The sequence below is a fragment of the Tiliqua scincoides genome, chromosome 5 (assembly GCF_035046505.1).
Source record: "Tiliqua scincoides isolate rTilSci1 chromosome 5, rTilSci1.hap2, whole genome shotgun sequence".
Classification (NCBI taxonomy): Eukaryota; Metazoa; Chordata; class Lepidosauria; order Squamata; family Scincidae; genus Tiliqua; species Tiliqua scincoides.
The window spans coordinates 73,657,986-73,669,996 of record NC_089825.1 but is presented as its reverse complement, the minus strand read 5'-3'; positions in this window follow the sequence as shown (position 1 = coordinate 73,669,996).

The following is a 12,011-nucleotide window of genomic DNA, read 5'->3' as shown; positions in this document are numbered from 1 at the left end:
TCCCCAGGATTGCATCGCTCAGGGGGCTGCAGGGACTGGAATGCACTCACCAGTCCCTGCATCAGCCATCCCTGTGTGCGGGGAGCCCTGTGCGAGCGCGAGCGCCTGCAGGGCACCCCAGGTCAGGGAAAGGGAGAGTGGAAAGATCTGCTCTGCCTCCGCAAAAGCAGATCGCCCCACTCTCCCTTTCCCTGACCTGGGGTGCCCTGCTGTTGCTCGTACAGGGCTCCCTGCACCCCCGGGAGGCTGCAGGAGGCTTGGGCAAGTGCACCCAAGTCCCTGCAGTGCCCCTGAGCGGTGCGATCATGTGGATCGCACTGCTGCCTTCCCCCTTTCTCCTGGCTGCCCCTGCCCCTTAAGGGGACAGAGGCCAGGACCAACAGGCTGGGGCGTTGCGAGGCCCCAGTTTGAATACCACTGCACTATGTGATCAACCTGCCCTGTCTTTGCCAACACTTTCTGGCACTTTTGATAAGAATTTGATTCTTCCTCCTTTTTAGGATTTTTAGGATTTTTCCTCCTTTTTAGAAACCACATATACTTCCCTCTCCATGCTTCTTGTCAATTTTTTTGTCATGTAATGAATTAATTGTATTAATTTTATTAATTCAAGATTAACTGTAATGTAGTAATTTAATGTAAGTAAAAAAACTGGTAGTGTGCCTTGACAATTTTAGTGCCTTGTCAGTGTGCCATGAGCTGAAAAAGGTTGAAAATGGCTGATTTATACAGTGCATAGTTAATTCACTATGCCTGGATATAACACATAACTGCAAACAGAAAAAGGACGAACATGTGGCTAGCAAATATGTGATGCATCATAGTCTTTTGACTAGACTTGAAACTCCTCATATCTGGAGTACTTCAACTTGCATATGTGGCTGTGTTGCCTAGTGGGATGTTTGTTGGGGGTTGGCTCAGTAAGGAGTGAGGGGTTTATGCTCACCAATTGCTGGTTTTAGTTCAACAGTGCCCATTCTGTCCTTTTTGGCAGGGATAGAGCACTGTGTGGGAGTCTTGGCTGTTCAGGCTATGTAAATTAATGCTGTTGTGTGGTCGCTATTATTTCTTCAGGGGGAGGGGCTGCAGCTCAGCGGCAGAGCATATGCATTGTATGCAGAAAGTCCCAGGTTCAATCCTTGGTATCTCCATGTAAGGCAGAGCTAGACACAGCCAACAGTCTGACTCACCATAAGGCCGCTTTCTATGTTTCCACTATCATGGCTTTGCATCATTGCTTCGGAACTTTGTTAAGGGTTTTCTGTGGTTTTGCAGTTCTCCCATAATAGGATTATTGTCTTTCCCTTCTGCAAGACTATGCCAGCTATTACACAAGTTGCTGAATTGTTTATTTCCCTTATACTGGGTTGTCAAACAGAGCTCATTAATAAACTATACTGCACTCCTAACAGGACAGTAGCCAGTCTTTTTTGCCCGAAGGGGCAGCTACATTTCTAGGTGGGCTTCAAATACATGAATGAGGAGTCATTGATTTTCTCTGCATCATGAAACAGCATAATCATATTATGCTAAAAGTCGATAGGGAAAGTAGTGCCGTTCTAGGATGTTGACCCCTCACCTGAATCAAGCTTGGGTGCCCAACTAATTTGGCGTGTGTGTGTACCGTGTTTCCATCCTCCTCTGGGGTTCTGTTCCATTTCATTTCCTTAATTAAGAGGGTGAATGCAAGGCTAAGGGCGCAATCCTAACCCCTGATGTCAGTGCTTTCCAGCACATGTGCTGCATCCTGCAGTTGGGTGGCACTCACGGAGGCCTCCTCAAAGTAAGGGAATGTTTGTTCCCTTACCTCAGAGCTGCATTGCCCTTATGTCAGTGCTGGAAAGCACTGACATCAGGGGTTAGGATTGCGCCCTAACCTATCCAGAGGCCAACTGAGGCAGTTGCCTCAAGCAGCCAATCTCTGTCCACTTATTTGCCTCCTCTGTTCCTCCATCTCCTCCACTCCCTAGTATAGGAAAGGAAGAGGGGGGCAGGGGGGATGTGAAGGGAAGGAGTTGAGCTAGAACATTGGAGAATGGGAGGAGCAGAGGCTGGCACATAACTGGGTAAGGTGAGGCAGCATTTAGCATGCTCCCTTGAACATCAGGAGGTCTTGGGCCAGCCCTGGTAGAGTGGGAACAGTATAATTTTCTAACTCTGGAAAGAAAGGGGAAGAGCTGCTGTTGTACAATGTTGTAATTGTTCAGGGGAAGCAGAGCTGTCAAACACTTGCCTTCATTCTTTAACAGGAGATGCTCATCACAATTTTCCCCAAAATTCTTAGGTGGAGCACTCTGGCCCCACTGTGGCTGCTGGCCTCAGTGTCTACAGGGTAGTGCTGTTCTTTAATGTCCCAGCATTTATTTCTCTTCATGTTGGAGTTTAGCGTCTGGAAAAAAAATGACTAGTTTCCTTTGGTGTGTGTGGTGAATAGCTTCCTGCTTTATGGCACACTTATGATGGTTCTGGCCTTTATCTGGAGGTCTCTGTCTGTGTGGAAGATGATCCCAGAAGGACTTCATTTCATTTTACACTTCATATTACTTATCCCACTTTTCCTTCTTGAAGGAAGCCCAAAGTAGTTGCTGACAAATGAAAAACAATACCATCTGAGTCTTTCCCATATGATTCTGTGTAAACCTTTCCACTAGTGATTCATGAACATCCTACTGAATCATGGCATTAGCTCTTTGAGACATAGACTATTCATCTGATTCAGATCCTGCGGAAACCAATTCTTTCCATCTAGTTCAGTTCTCTGAAATAGAGCCACTTTCAAATTCCATGTGTTGCACATTTCTTTCACTGGTTTGTGTGGAAGTCATTCCACTTTGACACCACTGTTGAATTAGTTGTCATTCAGACTCTGTACAGGTGTTGGTAATGGAACAGGGTTATATTCAGCTCTTTGGCAAGGCTCTCAACACATGCCTCAGCAGGATTTCTCCTAGGGAAGGAGGGGAGACCAGAATCAAAGGGAAATTATTCAAAGGGAAATGGGGGGGGGGTGAGGTCTTGAGCCTGGGAACAGTTAATTCACTGTGCCTGGATAAAGCCTGGATAAAGTCCTGCCTTGTCCTCAGACTTTCTACACTCAGCAGACTCTGGTTGGAGTGATTTGGAGAAGTTCTGGAATTTTTCAGTCAGCAGGTCATATTTTGAAATGTCCTCTCATGAAAATGTTCCTTGCACGTTAAGCATCACATCAGACAGAGCGGTTTCATGCAACACTCTCACTGGTTTATTACATTTACTGCACAACCCTAAGTGTGTCTGCTTCAAAGTTATTCAATGAGACTCAACTCTTAAGGAAGTGGGTATAGGATTTTTAGATGGGTGAGCATATAAAGCTGTGACCCACTCTCACCTGTACTGCAGCATTTCTCAAACTGTGGGTTCGGACCCAGTTTCTGGTTGGTCCCATAGAGCCTCCAATGAAAATACAGGTGATGGAACAATCAGATAAGTAATTTCTTCAAGCCCCGAGGCTATTCAAAAATCAGATATCTGCTAATTGCAGTTTGCATAAATTTAGGGAGATAAATGTTTGCACATTTTTTTTTTCTGGTCTGTTTTTTCCCCCCAAGTTAGTCAATGACAGGTACTGGGGCCAAGTGAAAGCTGGGTGACATAACTAAGGGCCAAATCCTATCCAATTTTCCAGACAATGAGGCACACACTGCATCCTGCAGTAGAATAACTGCATAATAGAATAACACGGAGGCCTCCTCCAGGTTAGAGAGCATTTGTTCCCTTTCCTCAGGGCTGCATTGAGGTACTGGAAAGTTGGATAGGATTGGGCCCTAAGCCCCTCAAGCTTTCAGGCTATTCATTAGGACTGCCTCATTAAGAGAAATGGGTCAGTTTTTGCAAATAAGTAAATAAAATGCTACTTTTAAATAAATAAACAAAAATATTTTTTTTGAGATCACCTTTTTATAGGTCTTTTTAAAAGCTAGGTGGGTCCCAACAGAGTGACATTTTAAGAAGTGGATTCCAGTGTTGAAATGTTTAAGAACCTCTGCTATATAGGAAGGCTAGTGGGCAACAGACTAGCCCAAACCTTTCCTTTCAGTGCTGGTTTTCTATTGGAAGGAATTTTCTGTATAGGGGAGCATTCAAAATTAGATTGTCTACCTGTGATAACTCCTTTCTGCCATCTCAATATTCACCCTCCTTATTCTGCTGCATGATTCAGGCTTAAGTGTTCTGTGAGCAACAGAGCAAATGTGGGGCAAATGCTCAAAGCATTAGACTTGGACCACATCACCTCATCTCAAATCTCTCCTAAGCCATATAGCTTGATAAGTGGCCTTGGATAAATTACCAAGTAGTTGACTTCATGAGTTGTATCAGAATGAACCATCTGACCTTGCTAATTAAGTTTACAGCAGGAACTACAGAGTGTTCTTCAAAGTATAACAGTTTATTTGATTTGATTTTTTCCAACTGACATTTTTATTATACGAGCTTCCTGGCTCATCCCTTGATCATGCATCACTTTAGCCTCAGAGTGCATAAGGTCAGCACTTACCTCACATTGTTAGTGCTATTGGGAATTCTTTTTGGGGGGGGGGGTGGCATTAGAGATGGGGTTGACATCCCCACTGAAAAACAACAAACTCGTGACTAAAAGGTCAGCTTTTTGTGCTGACTGACACAAAGCATTCTGCTGGACATTCTTGTCAATGAACCTCCCCTTTCCTCTGGAAGATCACTGAAATGGAGAGCCCCATTTAATGGGAATTTCTTTTCCTTTCTTTTCTTTTTTGCCTCTCATTCTCCTAGTTCACGCTCATTATACCCAAAAGCTTCCTCCATATGGAATTTGTTGAATATATGAATCCAATACTACATTTTGATTGTGCATACCTGTACTTTACATGATGGGCCTTATTTTAACATTGTAATTCCAGCAATTTTGTGTGTGTGTGTGTCTGTAGTAGTAGTATACAAGGATATGAAATTTAAAAAAACACAAAACCCTTCATGCTATTCTGCACTAACTACAGAGTAGAAAAAATCAGCAAATTACAATATTGAAATTAAAATCATAGTGATACTTGGTACAGGTATGCAAAATAAGGATACAGTGTTGTGTTCTTACACTGAATAAAATGTTAGTCAATGTATTCACAAGTTTGAGAGTATTTAAGGAAGGGGGGGTATATCACAAATTTGGCCGCAGATATTGAAATGGGCACTGCCAACATGCTGTGCGGTTATTTCCTAGCAGTCTTAAGCCCCTTCACTGTGATGGCAGCATAAGTCCACTTTGTCACTTCATTATTGTCAATGGACACAGATTACCAACATCATATAAATAGGCATGGCTTGTCTCAGCAGCTGAAGGCTGCATGTTGAGAAATAAGCAAAACTCTTTGGCCTGATGTTCAGTTTATTAGTTTGTTCCACGTTTGTCCTGCCGCAAGTATCTTTCCAATTCTACAAAATTTTCAAATGACACTGTATCATTTACCCAGCATGACTCTGAAAGGTTACACTCCAGATTAAACTGGAAAGCATTTAAAAATTATTTTTACATTCTGGTTTTCCACATTTGTGCTAAAGATGGCTCACAGCATAAAATTTAAACTAAATCATAATACAAATGAAACAAACCCCAGTACTGTATAATCAAACAGAAAACCTGCAGCAGTCAAAATATAGTATGTAAAAAGTCTAACTGGGCAAAGAGGCACCTTTCAAAGTGCCTCTTATACAGTATTAGCAGGGGGGAAGTCATTGTCCCTCTTCACCCCAACATGGCATCTTTTCCAGTAGCTGTTGCTGGTGTCTCTTCTGTATCTCTTTTTACATTGTGAGCCTGTTAGGTTAGCCTAGAAAGGAAAACTGAAATTCCCTGCTGCCCTGCTTGGACTTCAGACACTCATTGCTTCAGCCAGGGCTGGCCCAAGAATTTCTGGCACCTGAGGTGTTGGGCCTGATGCTGCTGCCCTTCCCTGGTGATGCGCCAGTCTCTGCTCCATGAATTGGAAAGGCAACAGAGCAGGAGAGGAAATGTGGAGGAGAGAAGATGGTGAGCTAGAGTGTCTCCTCACCTTCATACTCCCTTTTCTGTTCCACCCCCTCTTTCTTTCCAAATCTAGAGTGAAAGGAGCAGTGGAGGCAAGTGGGTGGATGGAGGTGAGTGACCCCCGGCAATCTGCTGCCTGAGGTGACTACCTCAGTTGGTGTCTTGAATGCGCTGACCCTACTTCAGGAATTTTCTATATATCATTCAAAATTAGATTGTCCACCTGTGATAAGTCCATTCTGTCATCTCAATATTCACCCTCCTTATTCTGCTGCACAATTCAGGCTTAAGTGTTCTGTGAGCAACAGAGCAAGTGTGGGACAAATGCTCAAAGCATTAGACTTGGACCACATCACCTCATCTCAAATCTCTCCTAAGCTTGATAGGTAGCCTTCGATAAATCAGCTTTATGCCATTGGGATGGCCTAGAAATTACCAAGTAGTTGACTTCATGAGTTGTATCAGAATGAACCATCTGACCTTGCTAATGAAGTTTAGCAAGCATTCCAACCAACTTGCCTCACTTCTGGCATGTAAACATTAGCCCACCACTCCATACCCCTTTATCCATGAATAATAAGGCAATAAGGCACAAGGAGCAAACATGACTATCCTCCTCCCATCTAGTTTGCCCCGAGAGGCAACTTTGAAGACTCACTCACAAACAGCTGCATTGTATTTGATTGTGGCAGAATCATCCTTGTGGAGCTGACGGGATTTTTATTGTGTGCAAAACGGTTGTGCGGACATACTTTTGATCTTGGACCTTGATCCGGACAGTTGGGAGAGAGCATTACGTTACATTATCCACCTGCAGAAGCCGCTGACTCACTGCAGCTCTGAGTGACCCTGTAGGTCACACTGACACTTTGATGAATGTGGTCAATTTCCAGCACATGTGTAAAACTTGTGTTGTGTCACTGAGGTCTACAAATCACTGTTAAGCTCAGAGTCATAGTATGGTTTTTTTGTTTTTGTTTTTAATTTTAAATCCTGGGTGTTGTTGTAATGATAAGATCTTGAGGTATTTGAGGAGACTGAAGCAGAAACCTCTGGATACGAAGGCCTAAATCTCTCCCTGTGAGCTACAGGAACAGCTGCCTGGTTTAACACAAGCAGATGATACGTAACTGTATCTGTAATAGGAAAAGCTCCTATAAAAATAATGGTGGGGTGGGTGTTTCTAAACAATACAGTCGCTTCTAGAGTTACAGTTATGCTTGCATGTGTAGCTGTGGGGGCCTGTCACGGGACACTGACAGAAACCATTTTAGTACATATAAAATGACGAACAAAGCTCCCGCTTATTCGGAGCTTAGTTCTGGCAGATGCCATTGTTAAAAATAAACTGACCCTTCATGAGCTAAAATAATATAATATTACCAGCATGTTTGCACTTGGTGCCCTCCCTTATGGTATTCTGGGGTTACTGTGTTTCTATATTTAGAGGCCCCTGGAGCTGATAAGGGCTTGGATAGCTTCTGAGGCGGTTTTTTTCTGTTTGGCTTCCCTAAAATACAGAGAAAAACCTTTTAAGCCTGAGCACACAAACATGGGACTCAGTTGCATCCATAATTCCATTAAAGGAGTGTAAATGTGACACTTCGAAGTCAGGCACAGCATTTCAGTGAAGAGAGCCACTGCTACACAAGGCGGATACACTCACTTGACTTATTGGAATCCCAAGCTTCCCAGAAGTAACATCGAAAGCACAATGTTAACAGTGGAAAACAAGAGACAATAGCAGTCACTCCCACAGCATCCCTGGCAACTCCTTTGTAAATCACACTGGCACCCACTGATGATGACCCTACAATACTCATGCACAGAAGGTTCTGATCAATGTGCAGCTATTGTTGTGGATTTTCAGAGAGCCAGACATATGTTATTGATGGGTTTGTTCTATGCAGACATCGAGTCCTTCCCGGGGCCTGGGATGCCTGACTTTTATCATATTTTGATGTTATAAATATGTCGCAAAATGTAAGCTGTTCTCAGTAAAGCTGCTTTTTGTAGTTGGTGGATGGTAATTTCTGTGGTCCCTGTGCTGTTAAGATGCTCTTCAAGGTGTTTTGGAATTGCTCTGAGAGCCCTGAACACCACTGGGATTACTCTGGTCTTCTTCTGCCACAATCTTTCCATTTTTATTTGAAAATCTTTGTATTTTATTATTTTTCCAGTTCTTTTTCTTCTACTCTACTATCAACTGGTATTTTTATATCAATTATTTTGATTTTTTTCTCTTTCTTCTCAACAACAGTTATGTCTGATGTATTGTGTGATGTTTCTCTATTTGTAGTAAAAAATTCCATAATGTTTTTGTATCTTTATTTTCAACAACTTTTTCAATTTTTTGGCTCCACCAATTTTTGGCAGCAGCTTCGTATTATTATTAAGAACATTTATATACCGCTTTTCAACAGAGGTAGTTCACAAAGAGGTTTACATAGTAAAATAAATCCAGAAATGGTTCTCTGTCCCCAAAGAGGTCACAATCTAAAAACATACAGAAGAGACATCAACAACAGCTACTGGAAAAGACACCATGCTGGGGTGAAGAGGAACAGTTGCTCTCCCCCTGCTAAATATGAGGAGGTGCCTCTTTGCTTAGTTATCAATGAAGAGCATGTCATGAAATCAAGTATGTGTAATCCCAGGTAGTTTTCTAAGTGAAGTCTCAGGCTACGAGTGTGAGTCAAGGCCCAGGTGCTCCCCAAATCTTTGGGGGTCAGAAAGAAAAGCAGTGCTGGAAAATCTGCAATAGGAGTAGTGGTTTGGGAGGTGGACTTAGACCTAGAAGATCCAGGTTCAAATCCCCCCTTAGCCACAGCTTCCTGGGTGACCTTGGGCCAGTCACTTTCTCTCAGCCTCACCTACCTCACAGGGTTGTTGTGAGGAAAAAAGGAGGGGAGCAGCTGTGTACACCGCCCTGAGCTCTTTGGCAAAAGGGCGGTATAAAAATGTGAAAAATAAATAAATAATAAATAAGAGCACTCAGGTTCCATCTTTGAAGCTTACAAAGATTGTATTAGTGACCAGATTCGGAATGGAAGTTTTCCAACCCAGAGACTCTGTAGTCAGATGCAGGAGCTGAGAGTTTGAAGGACAAAAGGTATTGCACTGTTCTGTCGACCAGCCAGGGGCATGTTCAGGGTCATGTATGCCAGCTCTGGACATGTCAGAAGTTTCGTACTAACCCCTAATTGAAAAGGCTGAAAAAGAGGTCTTTCTGCACTAGCACTTTCCTTTGGAATGGCTATTTTTTTGTTTTATGGAGCAGCCAGATGATGGTGTTTCCAAACAGCATCCAAACAACAAATTACTAGTGTTGCCAGCATTGCCCACTCATGTTTTTCAGACCTGATTTGGTATTAAAGTACAATTGCAGCTTCAGCTTGTCCAGACAAAGAGCTAGGAAAGCTTTTTCACAGCTCTTGGGAAATGTTTAAATCAAACATTTCCTCACTGCATGCTGTACTGCTTCTGTTGATCCCGGCTGGGGGATTAGTGAGTAGCTCCCCTTTAAAAAGCCTCTCTATGCATTTGTTCCTTTTCTTTTTCAAATAGTGAAATCAGTGTTTAAATTCACTACCCTTCCCACTCCACAAGAGTGGAAATTAACTGGGACAAGTCACAGAGAAGCTATTCAAGCAACAATTATTCAATAATACTCCCACCCCAAAAGTTTGGGATTAATGAAAACAATCTTGTTGGCATCCTTCAGTTTCGGAAGACTATGGTATCATGCTCTGAATAGTGTTCTGGAACAGTGTCCTCTCCAGTGCGTGAAGCATGGGTAAAGTAGATATGGAGGATAGGCTGTTACCCATGCAGCAAATCCCCCCTCTCCATGACGCTGAAATGGTCCAATGGAAAGGCAGAAGCCAATACGGTTGGTTCCAGCGGCGTCGCAGGAATTGCCATAATGTGACTGTGTTCAGCCATGAACTGCCTCAGGGACTCTGGCTCTGGATTTTGCCTTGAGGTTGACTCCTGAAGCCTTTTCCATGACTGGATGTAGCCACAAGGCAGTGGAGGTTTGGGATCAGAGTTTTCCTTCTCTCAGATGAGCTGCCTTCCTAGGCTAATGAGTCCCATCTACCCGGTGGCTGTTTAGTCGCCTCTTACGACAAGTACAGCCAAACTGAGGGCCTATTCTTATCCCCAGCGGAAACAATATAGTGAGTTGAACATACAAGCATTAAACTTTTATCTCAAATTGTCAGGTAACTTAGCTGAATGGAACTTACGTGTAACCAGATACTGAAGGGCATTTCTGGTTAATATTCAGGTTAACACACAGTAAACACTTCCATTTTAGCTTCTCTTGCAACTGTAGAAAGCAATGTCTTTGCAGCAGTAAGGAATTCTAGCGTGACAGCACCTTTGCACTTCCTTTCTGTGCCTGAAGAGGGCTTGGAGAACCAAATATACTGTACAGGTACATACATAGTCCGAGTATACAGACATAGCATAGTTTTCTAAGTTTAGTCTCGGCCTCAGCCTATGAGGTTTGTGGTTTTAGGCTCAGGTGCTCCCCAAATCTTTAAGTAAACGTGTCTTCAAGGAACCAATCTTCAGGGATCATTATGCAGAAGAACATAGTAGAATTTTGGACCAGAGATTACCTACTGCAGGGCCTAGGAGAGGGGGGGGGTAAGGGGGGTAATTTGTACCCGGGCCCAGGGTCAAAGGGCCCAGGAGCCAAAGGAGGGGCCCCAGAAATTTCCTGGGATCTGACATTTTCCTATCTACTGGGGACACCACCAGGACTGGTGATGCTAGGGACATTACTACCCACATGGGTTGGTAGACCTGGGCTCCAAAGACTTTTCCAGCTGTCTCTACCCTCCCTTCACCCTACTTTGCCCCTCCCTGCCCCTATTCTGCTTGCCGGTCACCACCCTCCCCCACTCTGTTTCACATTTCCCCTTTTGAAAGGAGCCCAAAAGAAAATTTGTACCCCCTGATAAAATTCCTCTCAGAGGCCCTGACCTACGGCACTGCACTGCATTTAAAAAAGAAATGTTCCTCCACATTTCAAAAACCCTTCCTGAAGGTACTAAATGTTAGTACTGAACATGGCCCTGTTTGCTACCTAAGTATATGCAGGGAGTTTTTTTAGCTTCTTGTTAAATGAGTGAGCATTAAAAAATATGATTCCTCCCCCCCCCCTTGCAATCTGAAGTGGTACAGTTCTGGTAGTCTACCACTTTCTTGTGCTTGACACAGATCAGCTCTGAGTCACCCTCTGTACAGGAGAAAACCCTCACTGCCCTGAATGGTGCCGCTCCCATGACTGAGGTATGCAGGCGTTGCCTGGAGGGCTGTGTTAGCAGTCTCTAATAGGCTTTGTACACTTGCTTTGATAAGCTAATCAAGTTAGGAATGCTGACTACATCTGAGTGCACACTGCTCTCTAGCTGCAGAGCACAACTCCCTGCTTACTCCTCTTCAGGCTGCCTTAAGTAACCCACAGTTAATGACCTTACATTCTTTCCAATTTCTTTGGCAGCAATCCTCTAGTACCCAGCTTTAGCCTTGCTGCTGCTTTTCAAAGCATCCAAGTACCTCCTCTTCTTTCTAACAGAAACATATCTCTGCCAGCCCACACATACACAAGAAGCCAAAGTCCACTTCAAGCACATAGGTTATCTTCTCAAAACTGAAATGGATAATTGGCAGGTTTTTGAAAGCAGCTCACAGGTTGTACACTGCTGCCTTCCTCTGGATGCAGTAGCAGCCAAAAGCAGGACAATATTTAACAATGGGCAAACTAGGCACATACCCAGAGCCTTAAATTGTAGGGGGCTCCACATCTCTGGGGGGGAAAAAAGGCCATATGTGAAAACTCAGCTGAGACAGTGCCCTTTGGTAAGAATAAATGCTTTTAATAATGTTACAGTACAAGACAAGCCCTTCCTGGTGAGTGGCATTTTCACTTCTTTGAAGAAAGATTCATGTTGAATCTGCT